The sequence below is a fragment of the Microcebus murinus genome, chromosome X (genome assembly GCF_040939455.1).
Source record: "Microcebus murinus isolate Inina chromosome X, M.murinus_Inina_mat1.0, whole genome shotgun sequence".
NCBI lineage: Eukaryota > Metazoa > Chordata > Mammalia > Primates > Cheirogaleidae > Microcebus > Microcebus murinus.
Genome location: NC_134136.1, coordinates 56,615,982 through 56,635,747, shown reverse-complemented (window position 1 = coordinate 56,635,747; position 19,766 = coordinate 56,615,982). Strand labels below are relative to the sequence as shown.

Below are 19,766 nucleotides of genomic sequence, written 5' to 3'. Positions count from 1 at the left end.
ACCCAAAGCCTATTCATTCTCCCTAAATTGTCCGTGCTAATTGTTGCCCATCAATTAACTCTTAAAAATTAGCTATAGTTATTTGCATATATAAACACAGCCAATTGAAGGAGGAAGATACTTGGGCAGGTCACAGAGGCCACAGGCTGACTCTTGCCACTAGGGGGCCTTAATTTTATCCTTATATCCTAGCTAAACAGATGCCCAAGCAGAAGGAGGCTATCTCCATGAAAGCACATAAATGTTTTGACGGCAAATTTGCTTCATGAAATAGTCTGTTAGAGGTAATATGGTCTGTATTTTTAATAAATATTTCCTAGATCATAAACACAGTTTTACTTCTTGCCAAAGCATTTCTTTTGTATGAGCCCAGGCACCCACTTGGCTAATTTTTTTAACCACAAAGCCATTTCACTCCAGTACTAAATGCTAAAAATAAGACTTCCAAGGGCTGTTGAACCAAAGGGAATCATATTCAAAGACTAGATCACAGCCATGGATAATAAACCAACTTGAAATTTCTGATATTCTAAAGAGACCCTTTCCTATGTTCTCTCTATACACCATGACTGTATTCTAGCTATGCACTGTTTGACATATGAAATTAAAGGTTAGCCCCCATCCCTAGAATAGAGTAAATTTATATTTGATTTTCCTTGTATCCTTGCTCGCCTTCTTTCCAGGTAACCTCTGAAGAACTGAACAGTATAATTCATAATGTAATGACATGGGTTGTGGCTGCAGTAACCAGTATATTATACCCAGCCATCACAAAATATGAAGAAAGGTTGCAAAGTAGTACATACCCAATGTCTGCTGGCTCCCTCCAGTCTTCAGACAGTTTGAGTTGCTGTAGCACATGCAGTGATACATTTATATGGGAAACAACTAAGATATTTCAGGCAGAGCCCTGTATAAAGGCAGCAGCTGACAGGTCAATGAGGCAACCAGCCACACCTTTAAAGCCATCTTCTGCCCATAAAGAAAGAACAGTTGTGGAAAAAACTCATCACAGGACAGAACAACCTATAACCTCTGAAATCAAACATAGTGAGATCTATAAAGACCCCAAGATCAAAGCTGATAAGCCCGATAGTAACCTTTTCACATCAACTGAAACAGACACAAAGGAATCTAAGAATGCTACCACTCACACGGATGACTTAGAATGCCCATTGTCTTCTGATGGGAAAGCGAAGGCTATAAGTGAGATGCAAGAGTTAAAAAATACCTTTGGTAACTTTAAATGTTACCTAAAAGAGGAAACTGAGTTGATTTTAGGAAGCATTTTTCAAGAAATGCTGTCTGATTTAACCCAGCCCATTCCCACCCTTCCCTCGGTTACGGCTAAAGTTTTGGTTGACACAACCGATACTGACAAAGGAGACTTGCTGTCCAGTGGTGCTATCTCCTCAGCAGCTGGTGAAATTGTAGAAAATGTGCTTGAGAAGCTACAGTCTGCAATCGAGAAAAAATGTATTGAGGTATTTTCACAAGAAGATGTGTTGGCCCACTTTAAATCAAACTTAAGAGCCAGCGGAGAAAATTTCATTTCCCCCAAGGAAAAATCTTTAAAAGCTTCACTGATGGCAGTGACTTTAGAGAACATGAGTGATATTGCAGAAGACATGGTTCACATGATTGTAGAAAAGCTGATAGCTCTTGCATCTTCTAAGCAAAATGAACTTGCTCATATTGAAAACATACATGAACCTGCTTATCAGCAACAAATGAAACATCCAATATGTACATTCCTTCAGGGAGCCAGCAAAAGGAAAGCTAGTGCTGAGCCTGGTGCAGCCAATTTGTTCACCAAACAAGAAATACAAAATATGGTGTCAAGTAGTTTGTCCCAGTCCTCTCTGATTGATTACATAAAGGAAGCAATTGGCATTGTACTAGGTCATATACAAATTGGACTTAATAATGATAGCCTTATTGCAACTGAAGAAACGGTGGTCATCCTTCAGCTACTTGATGATATCTTGACTCAGCTACATCGGAAACCAGTGAAAACAAACATCCAGAAGAGTAGACGCCCCAGACTGAGCAGTCCTTCTGACACTGAAGAAGAGAACAGACTCACCGGCACTACAGTAGCTGATAGTCGTCCTAGATACGGGCAACAATTTCCACCTGTTAACGTTCCTGGCATGGCTCTTTATTCCGAAGATGAAAATGAAGAAATAAACAAAATTGTGGAAAATGTGCTGATTTCATCTATCAGGGATGAAAAAGCAAAATTACAAGAACAGGTTCCTCATCACTGGTCATCAAGGGGAAATGCTGGTCTTAAATTCAAAAGAAATATCAACTCACCTACAGAGCCTGCTTGTCAGGGCAAAGTGGCATTTCAGGATTGGGGTTCAAAGAGTGACCTTAAAACATTTAATATTAAAAACCTTTTTGAGGACAAGCCATGTTTCAATAAAGACATTCGGATTTTCAGCCATGATGAAAAGCATCAAATACAAAAAGCATCGGAAAACATAATTACAAGTATTTTATTAGAAGTGCTCAAAGACATATCTTCTGTGTCCCCTGATCACTTAGATAATAAAAATGGTCAAGAAACTTCACTTCTTACCTCAAGAAAACCACAAGGTCTGTCACATCAAGAGTGGATGGACCAGATGTTCTCTGTGTCAGAAATACATACAGTAGCTCAGGAAACAGCAGATGTTGTGTTAAAAATACTTCATGTGGCTTCTAGTGACATCACCAATGCCACCAAACATCCTGTTTCTTCAGCAGTACCATCAGTGCACCAGACTTCTCTAGATGATGTTGACATACCATATAAAGACCCATTAGAAGTATGGTTAGAGAGTAAGAAGAACATGAAATTTTTAGCAGCACTTGATGTAGAACCTATAAAACCTCCCTGGTTAGAATCTGCAGAAATTGAATCAATATCTGAACCTATAGTTCATGTTGATAATAAGATCACTCAAACAATTTTTAAGATGCTTAAGTCATTTATTTGTCCAAAATTGCAAAAATGCTTCAAACCAGAAAGCCATGCTACCGGTTTGAAGCCGGCATCTGGCAAGAAATCTTTGTTTCAATCTCAACTTGGAGCATATACAACTAAAGTGGTAAAAATTGTTCTGGATACTATCCAGAAGGAACTGAAATACAATCAGAAAAATCTACATCATAGGCAGAGGGGCCCTCCCAAGAACTTTACAGATACAGGATTTCTTGATGACACAGAAAAGGAATTTGACTATATTGTCACAAAGCTAAACAATGACATTATGACAAGTTCATTAGCAACTTGCATTTGTGAAGTGTTAAGTGGGAAGACAGATGAAAGCAATGTTACACTCCCTTCAAAGAAGCAAAGATCTAAAATTTCATATGGAACTGCTGACATTGATCAACAAACATTTTCTCCTTTTCATTGTCCTCCTAAGCAAAAGGGAGTTCACGAATTTTCCAGATTACAAGTATTAGACAGAATTGGAGATACCTTATACGACATGTTATGCACACTCGTAGGAGACCATTCGTGTTCTCCCCCATCCGATAATGAGCCAAAAAGAGAGTGGATTGATGAGAATTTGAGAACAACCACTGCATTACAGCCTGATATTCATCTCATTTCTCATACAATTCTGGAAGATATTGTTACAAAATTATGCAGTGCCGAGATGAAGAGCAGTTTCACAAGTTCAGACATTAAAGCTATCTCGAAGTATATTGACCTTGACAGCCTCTCATTTGCTTCACTTATTGAAGAAATGAGCAGGTGCTATGACATAATCTCGAGCATGGTGTCCAGCATGATCCAGCAAGGCAGTCAAGAGGTGACCACCAATGAGGAGAAAACTAGTGCCCCCAAAACAGGGAGCATAAAAGAAAAGTGCCTAAATAAACTGGAAGTCATGACTTCAGACATCCTTGAAACAGTTCTTGCTAAATTGGAAGCGTTTGTCAATAGAAATTCTGAAACTCTGGGCACTATCCTCAATGGAGATAAAAAGAGCAAGAAGACAGACTGGGAAAAGGAAAGTAGCAACATTTGGGCTAACCCACTTGAACTGTTACAGTCTGCTTTACAAGTGCATGCAAAGAAGGTGTCAAGTGCTATTTTGAAGGCTATTCAAACTGAATTAAATGTGAGCTTGCCAGATTTGGAAACATGTATACACAAGCCACTACAACAGAAACAAATGCTGAAGAAGCTAGTCAATTTAATTTTAGATGTGATGTCTCCAGATATGTTTGATGAAACTGAACCCGAAGAGAGAGACATTGAAAATTACAAATACAGGCCAACCTATGGAAATTTTCTTCCTGGAGGAGCTGGGCCAGACTCCTATCTAGAAGATCCTGAAGATACAGGGAAAGAAAGTGCTGGGGCAGAACAACCACCAGAAGAAGAAACTAAATCAGATTCTCTTGCACAACAGAAATTAGAAAGAACATTGAAAAAAATTGAAGTAGAACTCAAAGAGCCACAAAAGTCCCCAATTGCACCCATTATAAGAAATATTCTGAATAAAATTTTTCAGAATGATTTAATTGATCAATTAAATGTACTTCCTTTCCCCCAGTCCCATTTATCTGACATCTCTCATGCTGGCAATGAATCAGTTACTCAAACATCTGTTCAATCTCTGGATAAAACAATGTGTTCTTTAGTGTCAGAAGCAGATGTAACCATCGTTTCAGGTGATGTTGTGAGAACCGTATTTCAAAAACTTTATTCTGCTGCCGTGATAGATAGAAATGCAAATGAAAATAAATGTGACACTATCACCATTCCAGCAAACATCTCTTTTCCTGAACATGCCAGTGGAGGAAAGGCCTCTGTGTTTTCCTCCTTACTGGACAGAAGTCGATATACACTTCAGCCTACATTCAACATTGAAAAACTACCCAAAGGAAATGTAGTTGAAGATATCATACAGTCAGTATTAACAAATTTAGAAATGTTTGCTACTTCCAAAGTAAAATCTCTCTTTTGTCCTCATATCAGTTTCACAGTTCCAGTGACTTTGCCTTTCCAGCAGGATATGACTGCTTTAAGCCAACCATGGTTATCAACCAAAGATTTATATTCTGGAGATCAATCTTCCTGTTGCTCAGTGGATAATAATAAGTCAGGAAAGAACACCATAGTATGTCAACTGACTGTATCTAAATTAAATATATATGCGACACAAGTGGCTAGACAGATTTTACAAGGAATCAAACTTAAGTTAGATAAAGAAATTAAAAGTTCATTCTTAACTCATAATGTTGTAGTTTCTGAAAGTATTACGACTCAGATTGTTAACACAGTGTTAGATATTGTATCTACTAAAGGCAAGTATGAAAAATACATATCTGACAGAGGGTTTGATCCAGGTTGGCCAAGAAACATTGTAGAAGAGTTGCTCAATAAAAGTGATTATCAAAAAAAACTTCAGTTCCAAATACTAGATACTGTTGGAAGTATCTTAAGTGACATTTGTGAGGAAGCACTGGATGAGAGTCATTTCTCACTCAATGCATCGAGTCTTAAAGGTAATGTAGGTGGGATACAACTAGGAGCAAAATCTGGAATGTTCTCTGAGTACGCAAATAAGGCTATTCCAACTCTTTCAGTTCCTGAGTCATGGGTTGTTATGATTTCCAATGATATGGTGAATATTATTCTTCAGAATCTCAGTTCTGCTGTCATGCTTCGCATAAATGCAAAGGATTCTATTTCTGCAAGATCGTCCTTGGCATTGTCTGATGCATTTCCCAAAGCAGAGTGTCAACCATCTCCTGTTATGGACTCATCCAATGAAAGGAATAGAAAGAGCTTTCTGTTACCAAGAAAGATAAAAGGTGTACAGCTGAAATCAGCTTATTCTGATGATAATCAGACAACTATACTTAAGAAACAAGACACCAAGCAATCTGCTCCTGACCCGTGTGAGGAAAATGCTAACTTCATTACTAAAGCTATTTTCAATAGGTTAAAATCTTTTGCCTCAGAAAGAATAGATTTGCTGTTTACCCTTGATTCCAAGACTAGGGAAAAACCATTTGTCGGCCCAGAATTTACAAATTGTAAACAAGAAAACAGCATATTTCTTGAATCACACCAAATCCCATCAGGCATGAATAGCCTGAAAATATCAACAGGTGAAACCATTCTCAGAAAAGAGGCCACAGATTATGCATTTTCTAATTACAGAGAAAAACATGGACCTGAAATTCACATATCACAAGCTAGTCTTGAGGAATATGCTGACACCATTGCTAGTACCATTTTGATACTTATTAAACATGACATAGACCTAGAAATCCAAAAGATGTATGCATATCCAAACAACACTTCATTCCAGGAAAACATCATTGCAAGTGAAACTGTCAACAATATCTTGAAATGTCTGCATAATAAAATATCTTTAAAAGAAAGTAGGTTTTACACAAAACAGAAAACTATTCTCTTCACACAACAGGCTGCTGTACAAAATGAAATATTGCCAGTTCGAGGAAAGATAGAAGACAGTACTGAACTGTCTCTCTTGTCTGAAGATCAAAACCAAATTATAACAGAAGGGGAAAACTTGAAAAGGGTTTTAGAGGAAATATTTAGAAATGGAGAATCCAGACAGGAAAAAGCACCTGCTTTGTTAAGTGCAGTTAAGAAAATTTTAAAGAAGGTATATCAAAGGGTAATGGAAGACATAGGCCATTGGCCTCCATTTAATGAACTCTCATACTTTACATCTGATTCTAAAATTAAAACATCATTAGCACACAAAAAGCCCTTGCAGTCACATATAAGCAGTGTCGCACATGACATAATTGAAAGTGTTTATGGAAAAATGTTCTCCATAGTTGTGACATCCTTATTTGAAAATGAGACCAGGAGAGAATCAGAAACATCTGGCAGTGATGAACGGCCCATGAATCCATCATGTTTTAAGGTATTGAAACAAGCAGAAAAAAGAAATGCTCCCCCTGGACGTGTGATACTGAAAGCGCATCCTTACACACGCATTAAAAGTGTCACTTCACTAGAAATTACCCTATTGCAATTTTCTCCATTAAGAGTGGGTGAAGAATTGGTGCAAAAGGTTCTCAAAAAGATCACAAATTTTGCTTTGCTGAATCTTGAAGAGAGTTCATCCCCTAAAGGTCGGTCTGATAAAATGCGATCTCTGAGGCCATGCGGTTCTAAAGCTGGTCCTAAGGGCAGCCTTAGGCCAGGTTTTGGGAAAAAAATTGAAACAAAACCAAGAGCTACTTCTTTGCCTAAACTTGGAATAAAACCACAGCTAGGAACTAGTGGCATTAAGGCCAAAAGCAAGACCAAGTTAGGTCCTGGAGAGAAGACTCCAAGAGGCAGTCAATCCAAGACTGCCATTGTGCTGCAACATCTACTGTCAACAGACGACACAAAAAAACCCTCAGTGAGAACAGAACTCCCCACTGGGGAGCTAAAAATGTATGCCAACGATACAGTATGCAATATTCTGGAAACAATTATGAGTGAATTTCAAATAGTAAAGCAAAACAGAGGAATGGTCAATTTAACAGCTTTACTTGCTAACCTACTTGCGACAGCAAGTGAAATAGTTGATACAGTTTTGCAAGGATTATATGCTATCAAGAATAATTTATCAAGCCCAGTAAAAGGCTCACATCTGGATAACCTTAAACTTTCACAGAATTTAAGTACAATCGGTCTTGCAAGTCCAGAAGCACATTTTTCTATGGACAATGTTTCCTCACAGCTAGAGAAAATTTTTCCTAAAGAAGATATTTTTAAACAAATGCTTGATAAATGGCAAACAGAAACTAGTAACAAAGAAAATGAAAAATACAAGCTACTGATGGTAGCTGAGACTGTTTTGAATGAAATTTTAATAAAAGCAAAAGAATTAGAGCAGTCTGTTTCACTTTTAAATTTGTCAACTCTTGAGGCTTACGAAAGCAGGCAACATACCTTTAAAAGAGCTTCCACTAGATCTGAGGATTCACAAACACAGATTAGTATATTTGGCCAAGAAATTGTTGCAATGCTACTCGAAAAATTAGAGCTGTGCTTCTTGACTCCGATGTTCATAACAGACAGTAAAGAAACTCAAGTAAGAAAAAGACAAGCTCTAGGAAGGACAAACAGCACCAACAATGTAGCAATCTATAATGCAAAATTAAAAGACAAAGTTTGTGTGGGCTCCGGCCACCAAATTGCTCAAGAGATCATTGAAGGAATTCTAAACACCTTAGAGTTGTTTGTAGACCTACAGTTTAAGCATGTTTCCACCTATGCTCTCTCTGACATTGTGAAAATACCTATTGAAAACTTTTTTGCTGTCCAACAGAAACCATCAACGAAAAAAATATTGCCAAAATTACAACCACTGGAAAAGTTCCCAGATGGATCTAAGTCAAATACTATGATTTCTCAGGAAAACATACAGGAAACACTACGACAGCTTCAGTCATTCCATTCAGAATTGCCTACTTATACTGTTAATACTGTCAATAGCATGCTTGGCATAATTAAGAACAACCTCGACAAAGAAAAACACCAAGTGGAACCATTTTCGATTAGTGTATCCGAAGAAAACACTGTAATAAGTCAGATCATTGGCACACTTATGGAGCAGTGTATGCATGTCTGTGATTCGTTGATCAGAAAGCATCCAAAAGAAAATCTATTTCAAGGAGCTGAAAATGCCTACACTGTTAATTGGGCCAAATTCACAAATGACATGGAAAAGCCGACTTCAAAGTTAAAGGGAGTTAGCTGCAAGGATGATCCTCCACAAATCCCTGACTTGGCGTTTTATTCAGAGGAGGCTATGAAAAGAAAGGACAGGGCTTCCTCAAATTTACCTTCATATTTTAGATACTCTGCGGGATATACAACTAAAACCACCGATGCGATGGGAAGGTGTGAATCAGAACTTAAATCATCATACTATACAAGTGATGCCCAAGACATCGGCCATTTTGATCAAGCCATGAATGGAAACAGTCCTCTCCCCAAAGACAGTGTCTTACAAAAACTATCTCACAAATCCAGTGTTTCTGCACAACCAGCACTAGAGCACTCCATGTCCTTTAGGGAAATGGAAGAAGGTGAAAAACAAAGAATGCTTGACTCAAACCAAATACAGACAACTGTTTCTCCACTCAAAATATGTTTAGCTGCAGAAAATATCGTCAATACCATACTGTTGAGTTATGGCCTTCCAGGTTCACCCACAAACACTAATGAAAGTATTGAAAGAATGAAGCCATTTTTTGTATCGAAGGAAACAGCTTTCTCTGGGATGTCTGAAGAACACAATGATGAGAAAGGCTTGTTTAAAATAGGGGAAGAAAGAATCACCTGTAAAACAGAAAAAGAAAACAAAACGCTTGAGGCAAGTGGAGATTTCACTTTACTGAAAAAGTGGGAAAAGAAGTCCCCATGGTTACAGAAAATTGCAACCTTTGAAGAGGCTGAAGTCATTGCTTTTACAGAACAAGAACTGGGACCAAATGAAATCCATCAAGTAGCAAGATATGTTACTACATCTCTGGTCACACGTTTCAAGAACTTCAAAACCATTGGTAAGTGAGAGATGATTTATAAAGAATAGATACAATTTTAGGGAAGAAATCAATGATAATTTTAAGAATTTTGTTTTTTCTCTCCTATGCAAGAAGCTGCATTCACTGGCTTGTGTGTTTTTCAACTGGTCAGCATCCAAAAAGAAAAAATGTTATGCATTTTCACAATTTTTATTTCGAGGGATGTTGTTCAGTTTTCTCTATCTACAGATGAGAGTAATCAGGAATAATTTAAAGCAGGAGATTTTGGTTGGGGCACAAGGTATGTTTAAAATGATAAGACCACTTTCCTTGTATGGTACATACAACTGCTCTAAAGGAAATTTCCAAAATGAAGTTCCAAGGGGGGTTTTTAATGGTTGTTCAAAAAAGACCTCTTACATTATAGTCAGACCTCATGTGTAGATAACTAATGGCAAAGTGATGATCCAAATTCTTTTTGAGGTATATAGTTAAAGTCATTGCCATTATTATTGGCAGAGTTTACAAGGACAATGGCATTAAATTTCTTGTTCTGCTCACATTCCAGTGTCTGACAAATTCTTTTTAGCTGTAAAGCCATAAGCCCATACTCACAGAGATGGTATTTGCGCTTCCTGTCTATGAATGAATCCTTACATACATAAATTGGATTGAACCATATGAAATAGCCATTTCTGTATGTCAAAAACTGTCAAACATCAGCAGTTTCATTCAGTTCAATTTAATATATACTAAATAGGATAATTAGATGAATCGCTGAAAATTTTTTCAAGGATTATATGAGGTCTCCAGAAGTCATTGGAATCCTTCTAGGACACTGTAACACTAAAGCTAGAAATCATTTCTCGGCCTTAGGATTTCCAGCTTCTTAAACACAGGTATTCAAGGAAGAAACCAGCAATTAGAGATCACAATTCTGCTAGGCTATCTTTTTTTTTTTTTTTTTTTGAGACGGAGTCTCACTTTGTTGCCCAGGCTAGAGTGAGTGCCATGGCATCAGCCTAGCTCATAGCAACCTCAAACTCCTGGCTCAAGCAATCCTGCTGCCTCAGCCTCCCAAGTAGCTGGGACTACAGGCATGCGCCACCATGCTCGGCTAATTTTTTGTATATATACTAGTTGGCCAATTAATTTTTTTCTATTTATAGTAGAGACGGGGTCTCACTCTTGCTCAGGCTGGTTTCGAACTCCTGACCTTGAGCAATCCGCCCGCCTCAGCCTCCCAGAGAGCTAGGATTACAGGCGTGAGCCACCGCGCCCGGCACTGCTAGGCTATCTTCTTAACTTCCTAGCTGAAGTAAGGATTCCACAGATGGGAAATAGACATTTGAAGACTTGGCTAGATTTTTCTATTTCTTGAGTGAGGTGCACCCAAGGTGAACTTCATATGTAAAATATTGTCAGTATTTTGAATGGTCAACATTTTTCCTTAATGCATATTGAAAATAGCAGTATTTTCTGTTTTAAGGTCTTCATGATGAAAACGTATCTATTGTTTCCACACCGTCAAGGAAAATCTATGAATCAAAACAGCCTCTAAAAAACATAAGCAACAATTCTTCACTTAATCGATTTTGTGAACATCTCACTAAATTGGTTATTTCGTATATAATTTCAAGAATTTCAGATTGCCCTGAAGACAGTGGATCAAAACAGAAAGCACTGGAAAGCCATGATCCAACCTTTAACAAGGTTATTTTAGTTCATTCTCAAGTGTTTGAGAGTCGGTCAATTTCTGTCAGAGAACTTGCTTTAAGCATTTCTGAAATCATTATTCGAATCCTGTTTAACAGTGACATTTTAAAGACAGACGTTACACAAGAAATGGTTTCTGTAAAAACAAAATATATTTACTGCCCAACAGTGGCTGTGACTGACTTTGACGATCTCTTTCAGGATCTCTTAATAGGAGTGATCCATATTCTGTCCAAAGAAATAGGAATAAATCATCAGCCTAACTGCAAAGGAAGAAACAAATCACTTTCCATGCCTAGAAGCCATAATTTGGCCATTTGCAACAAAACCAAAACTACGAAAAGACAGACAAGCCCCAGCATTTGGAAATCAGCACCTACTCCCCAAATTGATCAACTCATACAGAAAAATAAAGTAAATTATCTGGCATGTCAGTTAGGTACTATGGTTGGTAGTCTAAAAACACGTGAATCCAAAGAAGTAGTCAATAAAATTTTTAATATTGTCTTAGATTTGTTTTTGCCAGATGAATGCCCAAACTGGTATATGGATTCTGGTAGAATAGCAATGAAGATGTTCCCACCAAGTAACCAGCAGAGTCATTACATATCTAGAAATAACCTGCAGCTCTCCCCCAAATCAGATTTTCTTCTGAATGTTGTATGTGAGAAACTTATTAGAATGCTTTTGGAAGAATGCACAAACAGCAACTCCCTTACAAATGACCCCCTTTCTGATGAAATATCAGCAGAATGCCGACTGTTCAATGTACCTCAAAATGTAGAGGATGAAGAATTTGGTTATTGCAGGAGAGCAATCAACCATGGCTCACCATTTGAAGAATATGACATGTCAGGACTTTTAGAAAATCTGGCAGAAATAGATCAAGAATCTATGCTTAGTTTCATTTCCCATAACTTGGTAAAATCCTTAATGGAAAAACTGTCACACCATGTACAGCAACCCCCGAGAAGTCCACCCTTGGCAAACAAGCACTTAATGTATAGGACAAGAGAGAGACTTCATAGTTTTGCAAAAGCAAAAGGGCCAGAATCAAAAGAACCAAGACAGGGTAAAGGCCCTGTAAGTTTCATGAGTTATGACAGCAATTCTTTGACGGGGGCATTGCATAATCTCAGGGCGATCTGTTCAGAAATAGAAGCCCCATTTGGTAAAAAATTTCCAAGAAAATCCCCTTGTCTACCTCCTCTTCAAAAACCAGAACAAAAGGCAATGAATACAACAGGTATTCATAACATAAAACGTCCAGGAGGCATGAGTACAGCAGTTTACTCCACCACATTTTTAGAGGAAATAATTGCAGGCATTTTTCTTAAACTCTGTACCTCATTGCAGGCCAAAAATGCAAACGTCACTGAGGCCCGGCTCGATGAGATGACTATAGTAGGGGTTAACTCCGTGGTGAATGAATTTAATAATGCTGGAGTCTCTGTTTTACAGGGTGTCGAAGAAAGGATATGTTTCCCACCAGTCTACAAAGAAATTGTTCATGAGATTGTTGACTCAGTTTATAAAGATGTTTTCTGGGAATATGAATTGCAAGTGACCTTCAGTGATCATAAGGCACAGGCTATCACCTCAGTAGCAAAACAGATAACGAACGGCATATTGATAGAGCTTGTAGACTACCAACTCCCATCATGCTTTGTAGAAAGGCTCATGCCTAATTCATATTACCCTCTCAAAGCTGGAAATATACTACAGAAACTTCAAAATAACCTGAGGGACCTTAATTATCAAGTTCAACATTCAACAGGCTATACTACCATGTTGTCACACTCATTTTTACAAGATGTCATCGGAAGGCTATTATCTCAACTCCTTCCTCTATCCAGCATGGCTTCACACTTGGGAAAGAACTATTTAATGACTTCAGATTTCAATGAGATATGCACTTGTATAACAAATAAAGTTATGTTAGCCATTTCAAAGCATAAAATTTTGCTCACTAAATATGATCATCAATATCTATATACAGAACAAAACCTCCACAATATTGTAGAATCTATTTATGATAACATTTTGCAGATGTCTGACTCTCCTGTGTCAATACAGAAAAGTATAGTAAGCCAAAGCCCAATTATGGTTGACCTAATGGCCAGTCTGATAATTCAAGAGATTATTGAAAATCATCTTCAACCCTTTTTGTGTGGAGAGGGCTTACCTCATTCACAGACTCCACTGGATGAAATATCAAGTATGGTTAAAGAGGTCCTCAGTGAAGTCACAGAGTCACACAAACCCCAGAAGACCTCTTCATCACCAGGTATGGGGTTTTGTCCTAGTTCATTTGTAGAAGAAATTATTGCCAGGCTTCTATCAAAGATCTTCAGTCCAAACCATAACACTGAGCATGAACTGGACAAAACAATCCCCAAAATAGTAAACGCAATAAATAGTCATTTTAACAAAGCTAAAATCTGCATTCTTTGTGATGACCAGGAACAGTCTTTTCCTGCTATAGACACAGGCACTGTGGATGAACTTGTCAATTCAGTTTATGAGAATATTCTGAAACAGCATGGGCTCACCCCTGAGGTTGAGAATAAAGAACTCAAAGACAGTGATATTTTTGCAGAAAATATTAGCAATTTAATTGTGGCAGCTATTTCTGATTATCTTTTTCATCCACTGTTTTCTGGGGATTTGTCAGCATCTTCCTATGCTGCTCTAACAACAGAGAATATTATTCAGAACATCTATAGTGGCATTAGTAAACCTACCAAGCCAAGCCAGAATTTATCTCCATATAATACCTTACTGCCGTACACATTTTTGGAAGACATAATCAAAGTACTATTATCTAGAATCTGCCCTTCTGTAGCTAGCTTGCTGTCATACAGTGAAACCTGGGAAGACAAATCAGAAATTAACTTTGATGAAATCTCTTCAAAACTAATTGGTGATATTAGGATGAGAATTTCCCAACATGAAATTATATTTTCAAAAGATGAAGAGGAAACCAACTCTGTTTACTCAGAGGATGATGCTCAGCATCTCGTTGATTCAGTGTTCAGAAATATTTTACAAGACTCTGGGTCTCAGGAAGCAGATGGGCACAATATCATAAGCACAAACAATGTTCTGATTGATAAAATAGCAGGCTTTATAATTAAAAATATCTGTCAGCAACATCTTCATCCATTTGTGTATGGAAATTTGTTACATCCTCCATCACATACATCCCCTGATGATGCAAGAAGGCAACGGTTTTTTGCTGGTGTCTACCCCTCAGCCTTTTTGGAAGATGTGATTTCTGGGGTTTTAAGCAAAATATTCCACAGGGTGTCAAGCACTGTGCAAACAAAATCACAAAGAGATTCAGAAAGAGAACTTTTGGAAATAGCTAAAGAATTCGTATGTTTGGTAACAGAAGAATTCTCAAAAGCTCAAGTTAACATCCTAGAAAATGCCGAGGAACAACTGTGTTTGCCACCAGTAGATAGAGGTGTAATCATCAAAGTTATTGACGTAGTGTATAGCAAACTCTTACAAGAATATGAAATGGGACTACTACCTGATAAACATTTTCTTAATGACATGAAGACACTGGCTGAGAGGGTAACTAAAATTATCCTGGCTGAAGTTTCTGATTTCCAAATTCATCCAAATTTCATAGCAAAGCTGCCTTTTAAATCATATTCAAACCTCAGTGTTGATGCTTTGATAAAGAGAGTTCATTACGGTATTAATAAATCAATCCTCCAAAGACAGACCTGTACAACTTATACCACCATATTATCACATACACATTTGGAAAAAATAGTCACTCAGGTTTTATCTCAGATAAGTCCATTGGACTTCTGTGTGGAAGACCCAGAACTTTCACAATCAGACCTCAGGAACACAGTCATCAGACTGATAGATGAAATCATGGCGATCATTTCTAAACATGTAATATGCGTTATTAAACACGGAAATGAAAAACAAAATGTGATTTCAGAAAAAGATGTTCAGGCTATGGTTGATGCCATTTATACTGATATTTCTCATTCAAATCTGTGTCAGTCTCTTACAAAAGATAAAAAAGGCATAAGTAATATACCTGTTACAAAAATAGCAAGTTATATAATAAAAGAAATATTTAACCATCATCTTCAGTCATTTTTACCTCAAGGTAAAACTCTTCCTTCAGATATAGCTGGTCAAATGTACAAACAGAGAGCAAGAGATCCTAAACAAACAGAATTATCTTTTATTGTGAATTCGGCTGTCTTTTGGGAGGAAGTAATTTCTGAGCTTTTGTGCAAAATCCTTTATGTATTCTCACATAATATCTTGGCTGCTGAAAACCCACATAAAGCAAAAGCCAACATTACTGATATTGTCACTACATTAGTAAAATCAATTGTGCTGGAGTTCACCACATCCCAAATTTTAGTTGCAGATAACTTGGATAAAAATCTGTATTTTTCAGAAGGATATACAGAAATGGTTCAAAAAACTGTCAACCTAATTTATGAAAAAATACTAGATGATTATAAGTCTCCGATTGATATTTATACAGCTATCCAAAACAATGCCATCAGTTTTGGAAGTAAAATATATTGTTTGCTATTAGAAGAAATGTATGATTATCAAGTGGAGTCTTTAGTTGCAGGAGAATTAGCAACATCATCTTACTCCACTCTCCAAGATGAAAACATCATCAGAAATGTACTCGACATCATCAACGATGATATCCACATCTTGCCACCGTGCATCACTGTTTTGCCTCGTTCCCTTTTAGAAGATATGGTTTACAAGCTTCTAACATATATATTCCCTTCATCTGAGACTGAAACCAAACTAAAAGAGGAAGTGATGCCTCCAGATTATGAGTTTGTGGATGCAGCTTCAAAACTGACTGATGAAATAATAGCAGAAATTTCTGAACACGAGATTAGACTTGCTCCTGAAGAGGAGCAAACAGAAACCATGCCACCAGAGGCAACTGAGAACTTCGTTGACTCCATAAGTAACAATATTATGAAAAAGTTTAAATTCCAAGATACATGCAAAAAGGGAGGCTCCTTCCTTGGAGGAATAGCTGGTTTTATTATCAAGGAAATTGTGGATCGCCATCTGCAGCCCTTCTTATGTGATGAACAGTCATCTCCCATATCAAACGACCATGTCGTTGAACTCTCAAATCCCGATAAAGAAAAAACTCCATTCTTACCACAGGCTTCTGTGTATTCTGCTACGTTTTTGGAAGATGTTATCATCGACCTTGCTCACAAGTTTTGTACTCTCCAAAGTATTGCTGAAAATCCTAAAGACAAAGAAGTATCGGAACAAGACCTCATGGACATGGCTATAAATTTTGCAAATGCCCTGGTAGGGGAATTTAGGAATAATGAAATTAAAGTTCTAGAAAATGCTGAGGAAATGTTTTCTTTTCCACCAATAGATAAAGAAACAGTTGATAAAGTATCTGATTCTGTGTATCATGAGGTCATAGAAATGTATGGATCTCACAATGTTCAGAAAGATGATAGAAGTAACGTTATTGAGATGATTGCTGCTTTAGCCAATAAGGCGATCTCTTCTTTTAAGATTCAACCACTTTTTTCAGGAGACTGGTCTTCTACCTTCGCTTCATTTCTAGATGTGGATAACATTATTCAAAGAATTCAACACTTGCCATATAAAACCTTCACAAAGATGAATGGAAGCTTAAAGGAGAACCCAATTTCTTCTTCACTAGAACAACCATCCACCTCAGGCCTAAAAAACAAAATGGATGTTTTGGAAATAAGTAGAGGAGCATTCAGTGGCAAAGAGGATTTCAAAAAGGAGGAGATAGCAATGAAAAAAAGCAGCATCCATGAGCCAATGTGTACCACTAAAACTAGCATTAAGAAGAGCAAAGTAACTACCCTAGCATCAGGGTTATTTGGAGGTGTGGCAGATAAAAAGAAAGGGAATGATAAGAAAAGAAGTTCAATTAGAGAAGACAATGAGAAGGTATCAAGAGTTACTTCTCCAACAACCAGTGCGAAAAGTAAGGATACTCAGGGGCCAAATTGGAATGCCCCACTTATGAAGGATGAAATTAAGAAAGATGGTTCAGCTAGAAAGGATGAAAGAGAGCAAGGTGATGAAGTATACCAACATTTTTCACCAGCTACCAGTGACACAAAACACAAGAACTTTGGACTGGAACAAGATTTTGAAATAGGCAATAAACAGAAGAGTGGCAAGAAAAGAGAAAGTTCATTAGAAAAAAAGGATATACCTTTTGAACTACCACCCCTGAAATCTAAGGTGAAAAACACAGAGACTCAAGAGAAGAGGAGAGATTCTCCAACTTACGGAGTTATGGATGACAAACAAATCTGGCATGCTAAACACATCCCAAATATCCCTAAAAGCTTTTACAGCAATGTTTCAGAAATATCTTCTATTCAAGGACCAACATATGATTCAAAATCCCAAAGTCCCCTAAATGATAAAGCAGCGTATGTAACTCAGGTGGATGGCAAGGATTTTGCACAGCCTGCTTTAGTGAATTCAGCTAGCCAAAATGTTCCTACGACCAAGGAAAAGAATGAGAAAAGTAAAGATAAAGAGATTAAAAGTAAACCTAGTAAAGCAGAGGATCCTCAAAACCAACCAGAAAATAATAACCCTGGGATTTTGCCTGCCAACTTTTTAGAAGATGTTATCTCTGAAATAGTTAACAAATTGATTTTTTCTTCCTCACCAGACACAGATGATGCATGTCAAAATGCAACCAGTGATGTAAATCACGATGAGTTGTATGATGCAGCTATGAAACTGATTGATTCCCTGTTAAAAGAGTTTTCAGATGCTCAAATTAAAGTATTAAACCCAGATCAGGAAAATCAGTCCTTTCCGTCTGCAAGGAACGTTTCGTCTGTTCATAAAGTACCTCTCAGGCAGAAAAAGCCATCTGTGGATAAAGCACCACCTGAGATTAAAATGATAATTATGGATAAAATATCATCCATGCATAGAATGCCACCTGCAACTAAAACACCTCCCTCGCATGAGATACCATTAATGGCTAAAACACCATCGATTGATAAGACATTGGTCAATAAGGTTGCTCACTCCTCTGTATGCGATATTTTGCAGGAATATGGATCTCAAGACTCCATTTGTAAGGACATTAATAGTAACAGTGAAAATTTAGCAAGAAGACTAGCTAGCGCAGTAATGGAAGAAATTTTTCAGCATCAGTCAGACTTGCTACTTTACGATGAGTTTCCAGCTTCAGGATGTTTGCCTCTAGAATCTAGGGAGTTTCTTAAAAAGGTCCAAAAGGTGCCCCAAACAACCTGCAAAGAATGTCAGACATCATGGCCATATACCGTAATCCTGTCTCATGAATTTTTAGAGAGTATAATTTCTTGTCTTCTATCAAAAATTTTCTCAACAGTAGCCAACACTACAACAGAAATATGTGAGGATCATTTATACACAGAACTGGATTTCCTTCAAATGAAGTTAGTAAGTACAATTCTGACAGCGCTCTCCAAAGATGAACATATGATTGTACAGTATGTAGAATCCTTACATCCTAATGATGATGAAATTATACAATTAGTAGTTCAGACTATTTATAATAATCTCTTGCCACAATTTGGATCTCAAGAGAACATACAAAATTGTGTCACCAGTGGTTGCAGAATGCTTTCAGAGGCCATAGTTAGTTTAGTTGTACGGGAAATAGCTGGCAATCAGCTACAGACTTATTTTTCTGGAGAGCTAACTCCGTATCAGTGTACAGAAGTCGACAGTGTGGTTGAAAATATCCTTAAAGATGTTGTCCAAACCACTGAAGTCCGCCAGAGTCAGCCATCACAGGCTTACAAACTAACCTTTAACATAATAGAAGAAATTTCTGTAAATTTCTTAACAAAGCTTTTATCTATGTTTCCAAAAGTGCATAAAGAACCAAACAAGTCTCTAAATGCTGAAATGCAAAAAATAACCTCAAAAATCTTACATTCATTCCAAGAATATATGTCTAAAAGTCATATTAAAGTTGTACCACAAGCCAAAGGATCACCCACTGTGTCTGTAGCAGACAGGGCAACTATTGAAAAAGTAGTTTCTTCTGTTTATAGCAGTGTTTTAAAGCACTCTGGCTCACATATTTCAGTGTATAAAGATTTAATGGGTAAGAGCAATGTCCTGTCTGATATAATTGGATTTTTAATGGTGAGGGAAATTTCCAATTCAGAATTTCATCCTCAAGTGGAAGAAGAAGCATCGAGTTTAGAATTAGTTCTGGAAGCTGTCAAAATTCTGGAAAAAGTGGTTAAGATTATTGATGACCTTAAGACAAAGGAACAGGAACAGCTGTTCAAAGGAACAGCCAGACAAGATGCTGTGGTAGATGCCACGTTTTTAGAAGAAATATTGGCCTTGTTTTTGGCCAGACTAGTGAAGTTGCCAAGTGCCTCAAGCAAAGATGCTAAAACCTTATCAAAGCCTGAGATAAGTAAAATTGCATCTCAATTAACAAAATCCGTGACAGCTGAAATTTCCAGGAAAAA

The 19,766-nt window shown here is 37.4% G+C and overlaps 1 protein-coding gene across 2 annotated transcripts in view; it reads right to left on the bottom strand.

Moving 5' to 3' along the window:
* LOC105871725 (RNA binding motif protein X-linked 2) overlaps positions 1 to 19,766 on the bottom strand; it is a 63,997-nt gene that overhangs the window by 6,995 nt on the left and 37,236 nt on the right. The window contains exon 6 of one of the 2 annotated variants that reach the window (XM_075999382.1): positions 2,959 to 19,766. This exon is cut by the window's right edge and continues 27,158 nt beyond it. The exons of the other annotated variant lie outside the window; for it this stretch is intronic. The gene's annotated coding sequence lies outside the window, so the exon portion shown is untranslated. Of the gene's footprint in view, positions 1 to 2,958 lie in introns of those variants that run through there. 2 annotated transcript variants of the gene reach the window in all.